Source organism: Callospermophilus lateralis, chromosome 11 (assembly GCF_048772815.1).
Source record: "Callospermophilus lateralis isolate mCalLat2 chromosome 11, mCalLat2.hap1, whole genome shotgun sequence".
NCBI lineage: Eukaryota > Metazoa > Chordata > Mammalia > Rodentia > Sciuridae > Callospermophilus > Callospermophilus lateralis.
In genome coordinates, this window is record NC_135315.1 from 93335125 (window position 1) to 93352127 (window position 17003).

Here is a 17003-nt window from a genome sequence, read left to right on the forward strand (position 1 = left end):
AGGTCAGCAGAATTCCAATAGAAAACCTTTATTACTGGACAGGGCTCGCTCCAGAACAAAGGAGAGTGTCCCTTACTAATGTTAGGGCAGGGTTTAAAAAGAGAAAAAACACAAAGGTACAGTTTTGGTGCCATTTTCCTCTGGTCTTATCAGCATACAAAGACTCTTAAGAACCTCATCAAGATCTTATCTCAAAATTTATTAAAAAAAAGAAATTTTAAAACTTGTGAAGAAAAAGAGAAAAGAGAAAAAGGAGTGGGAATAGAGCAACATTACTATAGTGCTTGCCTCATATGCAAGGGCCCTGGGTTCAATACTCAGAAGAAGCACACAGTCTCTCACACATACACACACACACACACACACATACACACACACAAACACAAAAAAGCTGGGGATATAGCTCAGTAGTTAAACATCTCTGAATTAAATATTCAGTATTATTTAAAAAAATAAATAAGATAAAAGCAGAATTTCCATTCATCCATACTGTTTTATCCCTCCTGCCCCTGTGGGAATAATATCTTTGAGCAAAGACTTACAAAACTTCTAGCATGAACTTGAAGTAAACTAGTAAAAAAGCTGAGAACTGAATTTAAGGAATTATGAAACAAAAATATATTTTTAATTTGTCATCAGAGAAGAAAATTTAAAAAGGATATGTTTTATTACAGGCATACTAATAATGCAACATGTTATGAATACTGCAACCAGAAAACTCTACCTGTATTTCAACATTCTTTTAAATTAAAGCTGGATGCAGTGGCACATGCTTGAAACCTTAGTGACTCTGGAGGCTGAGGCAACAGAATTATAAATTCAAAGCTAGTCTCAGCAAGAAACTCATTGATAATCTGTCTCTAAATAAAATATAAAATTGGTCTTCAGATATGATTAAGTGTTCAAGTGCCCCTGAGTTAAATCCCTAGTTCAAAAAAATGAGTTTTTCAGATTGAAAATATGAAATTCCACATAAGAAAATGAAGGGAGAAATAAATACAGCAATGGTTGTGATCTATATAACAAATGATACACAAACCTCCACTATAAGAATATCATCTGACTCTGGGATTGTGGGTCAGAGGTAGAGTGCTAGCCTAGCATGCATGAGGCACTGGGTTTGATCCTCAGCACCACATAAATATAATATAAAGACATTGTGTCCACATATAAGTAAAAAATAAATATTTTTAAAAAACTATTAAAAAAGAATATCATCTGGGAGTATAATAACAAAAACAATAACAAAAAATAGAAAAAAAACCATGGTACTCCTTAGAACTTGCTTTAAATCACAGGATTTGTATTAGCTTCTTACAAATGGTTTTTACGTCTTTGGCTGCTGTGCATGGGCACAGCAAACAAACCCAGTAAACAAGGTTTAGGGCTCCAGGAGTTTAAAGAAGATGTGAGGGGCAGGTGTGATAGAAGGGTTGCTTTATTTGAAGGCAGCAGTTGTCTCTATCCAGCCTCTAGATTCTAGCTCTCAGTCCCCTAAATTATTCCATGAACTTTTTATTTTTTTAACTGCATGTCAGACAAAGAAGTCACATTGCCAATATTTTACTGAAGTAAGTACATAATCTCAAGTGAATGTTTATGACCTTGACTATATACACTGAATAAATGTGTTTATGACCTTGGTTATCTACTGAAACAATAACCCTCTGGAATCCCTGCCACCTTGTAACACACTCAGTCACATTTGGCTCTATAAAAACCTCATGACATTGAGTATTTTATAACTTCTGCTATAAAGAGCAGTGCGAACTTTTCCATTTTCAAGGCACTACACAGAATGCTATTCATCTTTTAAACATACAGACATAAAAACAAACCAGACAGGGGATCTCTTGTCCATGTTTAGCTTCTTATCACAAGTACACAAATTCTGCTTGATAGGTAAAATGTGATGGAATTGGATACCTGGGCCGGCCCTGCCAGTAGTTCACTGGAGCCATTGGCTGCTCTTGTGTCATTTTTTGCATCACCATTGACTGGATTTTCTGGCATTTATCCTCCTTCTCCTTCCCTGACTCAATCTACACTATGGGGAAAGTTGATGGGTATTTTCAAAGTAGAGAGATCCTCCTCTACTGATTGTGCCCTGGCTTTATAGTCTTCTTGTTTGTCTTACAAATTTCTAATTCTGTCAGTCTCTTATATATTTTTGTCAGTTTTTTTCCTTGTTGTTGTTGTTCATTTGTTTTGTTTTGTTTTGTTGGTAATGGGGATTGAACTCAGGCACTTAACCCCTATGCCATATCTCCAGCCCTGCTTTGTATTTTATATAGAAGTGTGGTCCCACTGAGTTGCTTAGCACTTCATTTTACTGAGGGTGGCTTTGAACATGGGTTCCTCCTGCCTCAGTCTCCTGAGCGGGAGGGATTTGAGGTGTGAACCACCACAGCTAGCTCTTTGTAAGTTACTTCTGTCACATAAATAGAAACCACTCATAACATGGCCCTAGCACCTGCACATTGTACTTAGGCTATTTCTTCAAGTCATCAGTGCTACTCATGCCACATTTTTCCATAGCCAGGGACTAAGGCTTTGTTCTACTAGTCCTGGACAGTAAGCTTGATGGGTTCTTTTAAACACACAGTGCAATCAGAAGACTTTCTTAAGTTTACAGGAAATGCATCCCATCGTATGTTAACTCTACATAGGCATACATTCCAATAGGATTGTGAACACTGAGAGCTATATGTTTCTTGATTGCCATAGGTGATCCCTGCTCCCCAAACCATCACCACTAATATATCAGGGCTCAGGTATTACTCACCTGCAAAAATCCTACAGACTATGCCAGTTGTCTTGTGGCAGATCAGATCCAGGAAGAAAGAGTTGTGTCTCTAGCAGTTGAAATATATGAGGCCCAGTAGGCATAGTAGTCATGATTATGCAGAGGTGGCTATAGTCTCCTGCATCATTACATAGGAGATATATATATATATATATATATATATATATATATATATATATATGCCAATTTCAAAAATTTTACATAGTGAATACATGCTGAAAACAAATATTTATGACCTTGAATACATTTACTGAATCAGAGTGTTTATTACCTTGACTACATAATAAAAAACAAACTGCTAGAAGCATCAGCAAGACAGCATATTTATAGCCATCATGGGCCTCCCTATCAATCCACATTTTTATGATCCCTGATCATAAAATCCAAACATCTGAAGTCTTCTGTAATAATCCCTTAGCAAGAAGACCAGAGCTCTGCATCTCCAGTCCAAATCCATGTATGCTGCAATGTTATATGACCAGAACACAAGACCCCTGCCTAGGATTACTAAAAGTCACCTCCAGGTGGTACTCTGACAAGCTCATCATTCATGGAAATGATCATTGATCAGTTGGTGTGTGGTTGCAACTTTAGAAAGCATATGTGCTGAAGTCATACTAATATTCTTTTAGTTATCTAGAATATATATGCAACTAAATATGTTACATACTCATCAGTGTGCTGCTGTTAACAAACAGAATGTCATGTGATTATGCAGCACAATATTATATATCTGATACATTTTCTTATTCACTAGAAATAGCTCCTGCAGTCTATGATTTAAGGCCTGTGTTATATGCTCTCTCAAAGCGATTATCTGCATCTTAGTCACCATGGATAAATTAAAAAAAAAAGAAAAAAAGAAAGTACCTCATCCTTGAGAGTAACTAGATTTAAAGGCAGGCATCATTAGGTGAATTTGTATACTCAACTTTAAGAATGTTATGAAATAGCCATTTGCAGGGTCATGCACTTCAATACCAGTGATACAGGTTTCTGATGCATGAGCATCAAAGTTTGAGATTAGCCTTGACAACTGAGAAAGACCCTGTCATAAAACAAAGAAGAAAAAGAACTTGGAGTGTAACTCAGTGATAAAGGAGTTATGATTTCAATTCTTCATATTGCTAACTAAGTTAGAAATATGAAACAAAAATATTATTAAAATTAATACTATTAATATTTCTTCTTATTATATAGACTTCTCTCTAGCTGTAAATTCATCATTATTTTCCATGGGCATTGAAACCAGTGTTCTAATAGAGTGCGGAGAAAGCCCAGAAATTTTACAGAATGAATTATAGTTTCAAATTAAATCCAGTTTTACACTGTAACAAATTGTGTAGATAAAATGTGAAACAACAGACTCCTGATTAAAGTAGATAATATTTATTCATTATATGTCAAAACAATTTCAATGTTTAAACCTTAGGAAATAAGACGCCATTTAAGTTGGGGTGATTATCACAGCTCTCTTTCTGTTTGACATCCCAATTCTGCCTGTGTATGAACCTAAAAAGAACCGGTATGGTGATATGTTTTTGTAATTTCAGTGACATTTTACCTCCTTTGGGACCATGACCATTATTGGGTGTTGGCTGAGGTTGCCTCATGGGCTCTTCTAGTGCATTTCCGTATTCATGACCTGGATGGATTGGTGCACGTGGGCAGAAAGCCCACGTACAGACTTTTGACCTTAGCCCTCCCTAATGGTTTAACCTGAATTCTGCCTAGGCCCTTAGTGATAGTAACATAACTCCCCCTATTGGTTCTTGCTACTGCTCTTCTTATTCCCTCCTTCTATCATTATATAACCTTGTCCCTGACACAATAATGCTGAGATCTGCTGTGCCTACACAGCTGATACAACTCCTGGCTCAGTGTAGTTTCTTCCCAATCTTGGGGTGGGGACTGGGCCATCCCTCTCACTCAGCCCCTCAGTGATTAGAGGCTGGTCCTGTCTGTCTCACATGTACCTTTGTTGTAGGGAGCAACAAAGAGAGACATAGTTGAATCTTACAGTAATCTTACAGTAAGAAGTCTGGAGTCCAGAGAGGAAGATAAATATAAATCAAATAATTGCCCAAATAAAGATATTATCACTAATAGTGAAGAGTTGTGTACAGAAAATGTTAAGGTGCCCTGAAAGATCAGAGAGATGAGTGGGCCTGGATGTGGGGACAGAGAAGGACCATACCCATCAGATGATGTGTTGTCTATTGAGCATAGAGATGACTGACGGCTGTAGGTAGTGGCATATTTTTGAGTTTTTATGAGCAGCACTGGGACACCCATACCCTCACCCAATTGTCCTGAGGATGATCACAAGCAATAAAGTCTCAGGGAGAGTTTGTGTCCACATAGAGGTTGGGGATTCCACCAGGTGATTGGCATATGGAAACTTTGGCCTTGACCTGTGGGTCTGCAATAGATGTGGTTAAATATTTTTTTTCTCTAATAGTGCATTCATCTCAGTTGCCTCATTGAATGAAGGTTTAAACAATGTCATGCTCACATGTCATTTTCTGACTTTTACTGGTGTATGGTGGGCCTGCCACTGTACTCAAAAAATTTCCTAGAGAGATGGTCTCATGTTCCCTTATGCAGTTTTATGTCTTCAGATACTCACAAGCAATGGCTTTGTTAATAGAATTCCTCAAAGAAGCACTCAGGACCTGCCAATATGGTACAATCTAGAGAAAATCCCTACAGCAGAGAGCTTCCACAACTTCATTTGAAAAATTTGGATATTTTATCTCTTTTATGCCCAGCATTTTCACAGGCACCCAATTAAAAAGCAAAAGAAGCATCAGAAATGGCCCCACCCTAAAAAGTTCATGAGACTATTCAAAATGAATTTTCACTCATTTATTCAACAAGTAATGAGAACCTACAATGCACCACACATAGCAGCAAATTTGGAGGCCATGATCATAGTTGCAGCTAAGCACAATCCTGGCTTCACAGTGCTCATAATCTAGAGGAGGGAAAGGGAGACTCAAACAATTGATGCACATGGCAATTTCAAGTGTTTTACCTGCTTGGATAATCTAAGACCTATTGCAGGACATGCCATTTAAACAGAGTCCTGAATGTGTCCAGAGCATTCTGGACAGAAAGAGACTTGGAGGGTTCTGAGACTCCACAGCAATTGGCTCTTTTAAGGAATAAGAAGCAGCAAGTTTAGCTAAATATGAGCAAAGAGGAAAGTGGTCAGTTGGCCAGCAGGTGCAGTGTGGATTTTATTTTAAATGCAGGAAGCTTTCCATAGGCAAACATGTTTCACTTCAATCAGAACCTACCTGTCAATCTGGGGGGAGATTCTGTAGACCAGTAAAATATTGAAAGGGACAGACTTGGGATTCGTAGTACTCAGAACCCTAAATAAACAGACATTTGGAAAGGAAAGATGTCAATGTTAGCCTATTTCAGGGTAAGAAATAACAGTGCCTCCTTTCTAGGAGGATTTTGTGGACTTGAGAGGATGAATGTAAAATGTGAATCAACCACAGGACAGGCTCATGCTTGTAGCTTGGTATCTGTTTTCTATCTTCTGTATTCAATACCCACATTTCCTCCATGAAATTATTGCTTCCCTGTTTGGGGGAATATGGTTTGGCTCTTCCTACTCAGAAGTGTTTTTCACCTCCTACCCCCATATCAAAGTGACTGGCTCAGGGATGTCACTGAACTCAATCAGAGACAATGAAACCCTAGAAGATATTGCCAACAGCCTTCTGGCAAAACACACTTTCTGTCTTTCCCTGGAAGCATTCAGAAAAAAGATGTGAAATTTAGAATCACTGCAGCTATTTGTGACCAAGGGGAAGATTCCAGAAGTGTTAGGGGGTGTAGAGAAGCACAGTGTGACTCCTGAGGATAAAACCAGTCACACAGAAGGCAGGGTGAAAGACAGAGAATTCAAAGTTCTTGTCACTGTACTGAGGCCCAGGATCAAACCTTACCTGCAGCCTGAGAAATCCTGGATATTTTAGTAGCTTTGGCCAGTTCAATGTTCTTTGTTATAAAAACCAGTTTTAGTTGGGTATTCATGTCTTGCAACATAAAAAGCTCATGTGACAAATCTTACAGTAGGTGCCCAACAGTTCAGAGAGCCTCTGGGCATCCTTGATCCCTTGGAGGAAGTAAACCAACCCCCCACCCAAACAAATAAAAGTTCTCTTCCCCCAATTCTCTCTTTCAATTTTTCCAGTCTTCCATCATAATACCACTGTTACTCTCATGGAAAGGCAAAGGAAGCAGAGGAGGAGAGGAAGCCTGTTTCCGGGCTACATCACCACAATGTGGGGAGCAGGAATAAAGCAGGAAAGAGCCACCTCCAAGCTGAAAAGTTTAGTATAGAAATAACAGGGTAAAAATAAACTTCCACGTTCTGTACCTGGCACTTGCTTCTTGGCTTCACAGTTCTTATCTCTCTCTGCTATGGGAACAGAAATGTTCTTTTCAGTTCACCACTTGGCCTTCCTCATCCCAGCCGTGGGCAGGGAGGAGGAGGTGTGGGTCATTGTCTCCCATTTGTCCACACCTGCCAATTCATATCTGGAAATTCAAGTGACATCATCCCTTCCTGCATCCCCTCTTCTTATTTTTTAAATCACTTTACATAGGATGCTCCAACCAAAAGGTGGGTGAGCAAGCCTTGGCTGAGGTCTCAACTCTCTAGAGGGTGTCAGAAAAATGAAATGATTTATCCAAAGTCACACAGCTAATTTGTACTTACTGTATTCTGGTCTTATGCCAGGGCTTTTTCTACCCATCTCTGAGCAGGGACAAAAATAACTTGATTCTTCTGCAGAGCCCACATTCAGCCAAGTAAGCCTGGTACCAGGCTGCTACTATGGGTAGCCTTCACATCATCTGGGATATAAGCATCCTTTGTGCCACCTGAGAGCCACACCCCTCACAGTCACACACTTTGTTAGAGCTTTGTGTTCACCAGGAAGCAGTCTACTTGTTTAACACAGAAGAACAATGGGGACAAGTCAGTATCAGGGACACAGCCCCAACTGCTGCTGATGTGTACAGAGGGTCCTTGAGCCTCAGGTTTCACATCTATACCATGCTGGTAAAAATAGATCTGCGTTGTAGGATTGTTGCAGGGCCTACATGAGTAAGTCATCCATGATGTAAGCTGCAAATAGAGATAGTTTCACTTCTTCCTTTACAAACTTATTGCCTTTTTATTTTTTATTCTTGTATAATGTTCCTGGCAAGAATTTTCTAGTACAATGTAGAATAAAAGGGGCAAGAGTACGCATCATTTTCTTGCTCCTGATGTTAGGGGGAAAGAATTCAGTCTTTCATCATTCAGTGTGGTGTTAGCTCTGCACTTTAATCTTTTAGATGTCCCTTATCTGGTTGGGAAAGTTCCCATCAATTCCTAGTATGTTAAGTGTTTTTACTGGAGAGCATGTAATTCATTTTTTTCTCTCAACATATTGAGGTTTACCCATGTCTCACCATAGATTGAACAGTCCCCCTTTAACTGAAGGTTTTGTAGGGGAGATACAGAAGAAGGTTAAATAACTTAATACCCCTCTCCTCTAATTACCTCCTCTTTTTTTTCTTCAGCCACTATATCCCCACCTCTCTGCACATCGGTTTCTCACAGAAAACCAATCTCCTCTCTCATCCACTTGCCTAGCAGAGGGTCTCATCAAATAGAAACCGTCTTCCTCTTCATACATCTGGAGATAATTATAAAAATGTGGGAATTCCACAGAATAAACCTTTCCCATTGCTTTGTGGGAGAAAGGTAAGCTGCAGGTCTCCCTGAAGGAGTCTGGGCTTGAGCCTAGATTAGAAGGACAGGTAGGACATTGCCAGGGAAGAGAAGAAACCGCTTGAGCAATGACACCTTATGTTGTGTCCTGCCATTAAATCAATCTAAATTTAGCCCTTAACAATGTCCAGGTAGTTTGGACTTGGTTGTAATTAAAAGAGGATTTTCTGCCCATATGATGTTTGCACTCATTGGCTCTATAGATTCAATATGATTTTTGGCCTCTACAATCATCCTGTCCAATATGGTCACCATTGGCCACATGGCTTTAGAAATGTAAAGTCATTACAACTAAGTAGCATTAAAAATTCAGTTTACTCTTTGAACTAGATACATTTCAAGTGATCAATAGCCACATCTAGTTAGTGGTTGTCATATAGAACTGTAGAACATTTCCATCATCACAGAAAGATCTCTTGGAAAGCATTACTCTTGTATTGAAGGGAGAGAAGATGAAATTAAGAACATAACTGGGGACCTAGAGCCAAACAGGTAAGCCCTGGGTATAAGGTGAAGGCAGCTTGGTAGAGGTTTTTAGGTTGGGTTTATGTTTTGGCTCTGTCCCTTCTAATTTTGCAACTCTCAGATAACGGCAAGCAGTTGACTTTTTCATCTGTTATAGATTTAAGGTCTGAGGGTCATGATAAATCTGGTTTTCTCATTCACATGAAAATGCAATTGTAGGGCAATGTTATCCTAGGAGCTCATGCCATAATTTATAGACTCTGTTGTTGTTTAATATCCAGAAAGAGATATATGAAAATGTTTCTTCCAAATGCACAGAAAAAATGCTTGGACTTGGGGAGTGCCAATGGCTCCAATAGTGCTCAGCTGAACATGCTGGGCAAGTCAGTTAACATCTCTCTCTGAACCCCACTTCCATACCTGTGAAAGTGAATAAGCATTTTAGGAGGATGAATTGAGATAATTTAAAGGAAAGCATGTTGAAAAGAGACCTGGATGCCAGATTCTCACAAAAAAAAATGTAAAGAAAGCTATTTTCCAAATTGATGTAACCACAGAATTTCATCATTATCTCCTTCTCCTCCTCCTCCTTCTTCTTTTAATTCTCCCAAGAAATGTCCACAAGCACTAGTTACAATAGTGTGGAGTACACTAGAGAATTGACTTCAACAGGAATAGAGCACTCTCCTAGGCCACAGCTAAAGTCAATGGCTATCACCCAGTGTTGTCCCTGAAAAATATCTGTTCTGAGATAGAATTGTGAAGGTCAGTTCTGGATGACACCAGAGAGATTGCTTGGACTACAATTGTTGGGAGGAATCCAGAGAAGAAAGAGAGAGAAACCTTTCAGGAAAGGCACAGGGTGGCAAAGAAATCCTACCATTCCTGAATAGGTACACACTTTGGCATTATCATTGGCCCTGTATGCCATCCTCAGAATAACTGAAAGGCAAGTGGTATTATACCCATTTCACAGGTGAGGAAGCTGAAGCTCAGGCATTAAGAAATGTACACATTTTTCAACATGCAATAAATGGTAGTGCTGGGATTTGAAACCAGGCTGCCTGAATCCAAAGTCCTGGAACTTTTGTCTCAAAGAGCCTAAAATATCATGACCCTCAGACCTTAAATCTATAACAGATGAAAAAGTCAACTGCTTGCCGTTTGGAAACCCAGCATTGTAATGATTAAACTTTTTCTTATGGCTACATGAGCTGTTTAAGTGATATGAGCTTAATCCACTATCTTTCCAAAGTTTCTCCAGCTTCCCATCAAAGATGAATCAAAAAGCCTGAAAACAGAGCTAAAATAGCCCCTCATCCTTGCCACTTCCCACCTCTACTCCTCTTTGAATCACCCACATGAAGTAGGCCAGTACCAAGCCTGAGGTTCTGGAAGTGTTGGAGAGGCTTCTACCCACATTCTGGGCCTGAGTGAAACACAGATGATCAGTTGGGAAACTGAGTCCTTGAGCTGTTGGGAAGGGATGGGTGGGTGTGACATGGAACAAGAACTCTGTGGGTGATGTGTGTCTTGTTGGATTATGCAATCTCTATTCTAGAGACTAGGTATTGATCAACTGCAATCAAAAGCAGCAGTGCTGAAGTATTTATTTTTAAAAATCTGACTTCTTGAGGGTATGGAAACCTTTGACTGTGCAGGAATCTAGTCCAAATTGCAAACAGAAAATCTCATGTAACATCACCAGCACTTAGAGATTGAAAAACAGGTTGGCATTTGGGAACCTTACACAGAAGAGGGGAAAACAGTATAAAGACATATCCTTCTGACTGTTTTGGCTGAACTTGAAAACAAGCACAGTGTCTTTATTTGCAGTTAATTAGATTAACCCAGCTGGGATTGCAAAGTGGACCACTTTTGCTCCAGTAGCATTTAGCAATTGTTGAGCATGTGTTGTCATCCTGCCTTTAAACAAAACCATATGTATGAAATTTTTTTTTCTCTTATCCATTGGACTGGAAAACTATTAAAATATTTGCTCTGTGTTCTTATTGAATCAGGGGCAAAGAGCAGGTCTCTGTAGTGTCCTTTAGTTGAAGGGGATATCAAGTTACAGCAACTAGCCACTTTCCCACTCTTTGAGAATTTGAACTTGAATGGGTCTCTTCTATCCAAAACTCAGGTCTCCCTCCCTGGAGGATCAGGCTGCCATCCGATCTTGCCTCTGGCATGTGAAATCTACCCTTGCACATCCCCATAGGCCAAGTGGCTCTTCCTGTCACCCCTGGTAGATTTTGTAAAAATAGTACTCAAATCCCTTTTGAAACAATTTTATTTTCCATTGTCTGTCTCTACCATGTAACATCCCAAGGAAACATTTCACACTCCCCTGGCCCTTAGGGCCAAGAACACTTAGTAGGCAAATCAACAAATATTTGTTTAAATAAATCCTGATGTTTCCCAACTTGGGTAAGGAATGAAAAAAGACAAGCCAGTTGGTGAGAAAGTTACTACTTTTGCTGTCATTTCAGTCCTTCGAATGACAAGAGTGTCTGTTTGCTGTTAATACTTGCAACATCTCATTTCTGGCTATTTCACTCTATTCAACTACTCTACTTGTTAACAGAAAGTGCATCTGTGGGCCCAGAGTAAAGAATAATTCCCAAAACTAGGATTGAATAATATTTGTGTTTGGTTTTCTGAGTGTTTTGTTTTTCCCCCCAAATATTGGTAGCTCTTTACTTAGGTAGTGATGTAAAGTTTTTCTTTAAAAAAAATTTAAGTGTAAAGATACTGCTTTTAAAGAAAAATAGTCACAGTGGGGGTGAATAAAGTGGAAGACTGGAAGGGTTATCCTTACTCTGTCGCAGTCTGGCTGGGCACAATTCACGAGCCACTTGTCAAGAAGGAACACACTTTATTTTTAGCACTCATGCCGCATGCCCCACCATGCGAGCTCTCCAGGAATTCCCCAAGAGCTCAAATGCAACCTCCGGCACTTCCATGAGCACACAACTGGAACTCCACCCGCCAATTCCACCCACGTGAACTTTCTAGGAATTCCGCGAGAGCTCCACGGGAACTCCGCAAACTCCAGCAAAATGCCAGGTGCCATCCCGACTTGGCTGTGTCTCTCAACATGCAGCTGCTTCTCTCAACATCTCCCCTTCTCTGTTTAATTAAACAACAAGCATGTGGCTTAGGGACCGTGCCTGTCTTAGGTTGTCCAATACTACATATGGTCTTTACCTGTCATTGGATGAGCTGACCTCAAGTCAGCCTCCTGTCTTAGGTTGGTACCATTGCAATTGGATCTTACTCATCATTGACTACTGGTCTAGCATACAGCCTTACCTGTGGATAGGCTTTTGTAGCAGTGTGGGGGTGAGATTCTTTGCTTCACCTCTGTTGGCCCTCAAATTTTAGCTGATTGACCATCACAAGCAGAAGGAAGGAGGATAAAAAATGCCATGACACCAAACCAATTGATGGCTCCTTTTGGAAAAATTGTACCACTGATGACACCATCAGCAAAAATAACCCAGCACTACTACAAATCGCTGCACCAACAGACAGTTCACAATGCATACAAGTGATACATAGTCCAGGCAACTTCTGCAAGCAGTTTAAATCAGAGGAATCCGTTAATATGTCAATTTCCTCCCAAAGCAAATGGACTTTCTGATTGAGCATCACTTGTTGTGTTACATTATTCATTAATACATCAGTTTATAGAGTTCATTGTGATAGCTATTGCAGAAGGTGTAGTTTGCTTTTATCTTTGTCTTCACTGGCACTGGGAAGAAGATAGGAAATCTGGCAATGATGGATAAAGAAAAAATTATGTAACATCCAGCATGCACTAAAAGAAAGCAATTTTCTGAACAATTTACATTATCCTGATCAGAATTATTAAATATAATGAAAAGATCTGTTAACCTCCTTTTTTTGTTCACATATTAAAACAATCCTCAACAGCTGTTTACCCAATTTAAATTAAACCATTTAAATAACGTGAATAAGAAAAAAAATATTTGGATCCATTTTTTTTCATGAGCCCTCGTCATATATGATATATGGACATATGCACATAAAGACATACAACACAAAACACAAGTGTGCACACATAATATAATACATTCAACACATAACATAATAGTAAAGACCTTGTAACTTTATATAGGTGAAATCTCCAATGCAATGTTTTAAAACTCCATTGTCAAAAAATAGGACTGATCAACAAAACATTAACCTACGTCTGTATGAGCTCAAAAAACAAAATAGAACTTCGTGATGCGGAAAAGGGCAACAATACATAAATAAATAATAAACAATACAGAAAGCATCCTGGTTTCATTAGCCTCCAGGTGTGGGAGAACCACTGTTGCAGATGTAAGGATAGCCAAACTGGAGTTTTGGATATCAGCTGTTATGGATTTGAGCCAAATCATCCTCTTTTTGGTCTGTAGAAATCACTTTAGTTAGTCTTTCTGGAAACCAAATGGGCTGCTGTTCTCCCTGTGGAAACACACAAACAGACCCCCGACTCCAGACAATTACTGGGTCAGAACCTTTCCATTGTCCTGTTAGAGTATCATTCCAAAGTACCTTGGGCTTATATACATTTTTGGATACATATTTTCTGCAGCACTAAGCCCTGATGAATCCAAATTTAAAAAGTTTAGAGTAAAAAGGGTTATTTTAAGTTTATCTTTGGAAAATATATACCCCTTCCCAACTCCCTCTTTTTGCTTTAATAAGTACATTTTAATAGTTTGATGAGCTCTTTCAACTATGCCTTTTCCCTGTGGATTATATGGGATTCCTGTTATATGAGTAATGCCAAATATGAGCAAAATTGTTTAAAAGCGGTAGAAGTATAACCAGGGTCATTATCTGTTTTTAACTGTTTTGGAAGGCCCACAGTGGCAAAATTTTGTAGGCAATGAGCTATAATATCTTTAGTTTTTCTCCTGCATGAAGGGAGCCCATCAAAATACTTCTGGAAGAAGTATCAACTGTAACATGCAAATATTTTAATTTTCCAAATTCTGGCAAGTGTTTGACGTCCATCTGCCAAATATGGTTAGGTATCAGTCCTCTAGGATTGACTCCAAGATTAACTTGTGGTAAAAAGGTCACACAATTTTGACATTGTTATATTATTTGTCTAGCTTCTTCCTTAGTTATTTTAAAATGCTTGTGTAAAGTATTAGCATTGACATGGAACCTTTTATAAAAATTTGTAGCTTCTTCTAGTGTAGAGAAAATATGTATGTCATGTGTAGTTTTCTCTGCTAAATCATTGCCCAAACTAAGGCCTCCAGGCAATCCTGTATGTGCCTGATATGTCCTATAAAGAATGGATCTTTTCTGTCCCAGATTAAACTTTGTATAGTGGAAAACAAAGAGAAAACAGTAGAGAAAGGTGAAATCCTAACAGCATCTTCAAGGGATAATATAGCATTAACTATATACTGACTATCGGAAAATAAATTAAATACAGAATCTTTAAATATCACAAAAGCTTTTAATACTGCATTAAGCTCTACCTTTTTAGCTGTAAACATTTGATCAGGGGTAACTACTGCTGCTGTACCATTATTTGACCCATCAGTGAATATATTTGGAGCATTTATGATAGGTGTTTTTCTTGTCATTTTTGGAAAAACTACAGAATGCGATGAACAAAAAGATAACAAAGGATTAGATGGTAAGTGGTTATCAAATGAAACATTAGATTTGCACATGATTATTGCCCAAATATTTAACTCATTAGCTAACTCATCAATTTGATCCATAGTATATGGAGTAATAATTTTATTGGGAAGAATTCCAAACACTCCCTTTGCTGCTTATATTCCTTTGAGTATTAATTGTCCTACAGCCTCAGGATACCTAGTAAGAATAGTGTTATGAGAATAAGATAAATGTATCCATAATAATAGACCTTCTTGCCAAAATACTCCTATAGTAATATTTTTGTTGGTAGTACAATAAATAATAAAGGCAAACTTATATCAATTCTATCCAAATGCATATTTTCCATGTATGTTTCATTGATTTTTAATGTTTTTCTTGCTTCAGACATTAACATGCGGGATGAATTTGGATCTGATGGATCTTTCAGGATATCAAATAATGGTCCCAACTCTCCTGTTGGTATGCCTAGATAAGGCTTTATCCAATTTATGTCTCCTAATAACTTTTGAAAATCATTAAGTGATTTTAGTTGATCTACTCGTATTTGAATTTTTGGTGGAGGGACCATGGTTGAGGATAATAGAACTCCTAAATAATTAATTGGAAAATTTAATTGTATTTTATCTATTGCTATCTCTAGATTATAATTTTTTAATCAGTTTGTAAGTGTGGCATAACATTCTAGCAACTTTTTTTTTATCTTTGTGTGTTAATAATACATCAATCATATAGTGAAATATTTGTAGTTCAGGATTTTGATTTCTAAGTGGCTGGATTACTTTGTCAACATAAATTTGACACATAGCCATCCCTTGAGGGAGTACTTTCCATTCATATCTCTGATCAGGACCTTCATGATTCAGTGCAGGGATAGTAAATGCAAAACATTGACTATCCTCTGGATGAATTGAAATTGAAAAAAAAAACAATCTCTAATATCTATAACTAAAACATACCAGGTTTTTGGCAAAACAGGCAATTGGGGAATACCTGATTGAGTAGGTTCCATAATAACCATCTCATTATTAATGGCTCTTAAATCTTGCAATAATCTCCATTTACCAGATTTATCTTTGATGACAAAAATGGGAGTATTATGGGGAGATACAGAAGGTTGTATATGTCCTTCTGCTAATTGTTGTTTGACAAGGTCATGGGCTGCTTGTACCTTTTCTTTAGACAGAGGCCACTGAGGAACCCATGTTGGTCTTTCTGATTTCCAAGTAATTTTTATTGTCTCAGTGACTCCTTCTGAAAATCCAAACCATGTCTGTCCATTCCTTGATCTATTTGTATTGGTGCTGCTATACCTTGTTCTTGTTCTCCTAATCTTTTTTCTTTCCTAAAACCTTGTCTAGCCCTAATAGTGGGTGGATTTTGATTGATGTTATTTGTTAATGTCAAACCTAATTGATCTAGGACATCTCATGCCCATAAATTTACGGAAAGATGATCCAATACATATGGCTGTATAGTTCCTTTACATCCTTCAGGATCTTTCCAATCTAATACCATTGCACTTCTATGGGGATTAGTCACCACTCCTAGGCCTGGAAGTGTTTGAGTGGCTTGTTGTAATGGCCAATGTTTTGGCCATTCTTGTTGAGAGATGATGCTAAGGTCTGCACCTGTATCCAGTAGCCCATTAAATTCGTGTCCTTGAATATTTAATTTTAGCATGCGGAGAGAATCTAAATTTAAAGACAGCATAGCCCAATCTACACCTGTGGAGCCTAATCGCCTGGAACCTCTATTCTACAGTATGACTGGAAAATTTATCATGTAGCCTGGGTATTATTAGTAACTGTGCTATTCTACCTCCTGGTGAAATTACTTATATACCCTTTGAAGAACTGGCTATAATTTTTATTTCACCTTCATAATGGGATCAATTACCCCAGGACATATCATAAGTCCTTTTAGAGTAGAAGAACTGCGTCCCAATAATAAGCCTACTATTTCTTTGGGAAGAGGTCCTTTTACCCCTGTGGGAATAATTTGAACTTCCATTTCTGGAGTTAGTACTGTTCTGACGGAGGCGCAGATGTCTAATCATGTGCTTTCTATGGTTTATCTAGTGAGGGATTTAATGGACAATGTGTCCTGGGCACTACCCTGATGTGATTTCTGGGTTCCTCCAGTGCTCCGTATATTTGTGGTCTTGGGCCCCGGAGCATTGGGCCTCCCTGTCCATTTTTTGGCAACAGAGCCCGATGCCTTTCTCCATGATATCGTGGATAAACATCTGGTCCTTGTTCGTTTTTT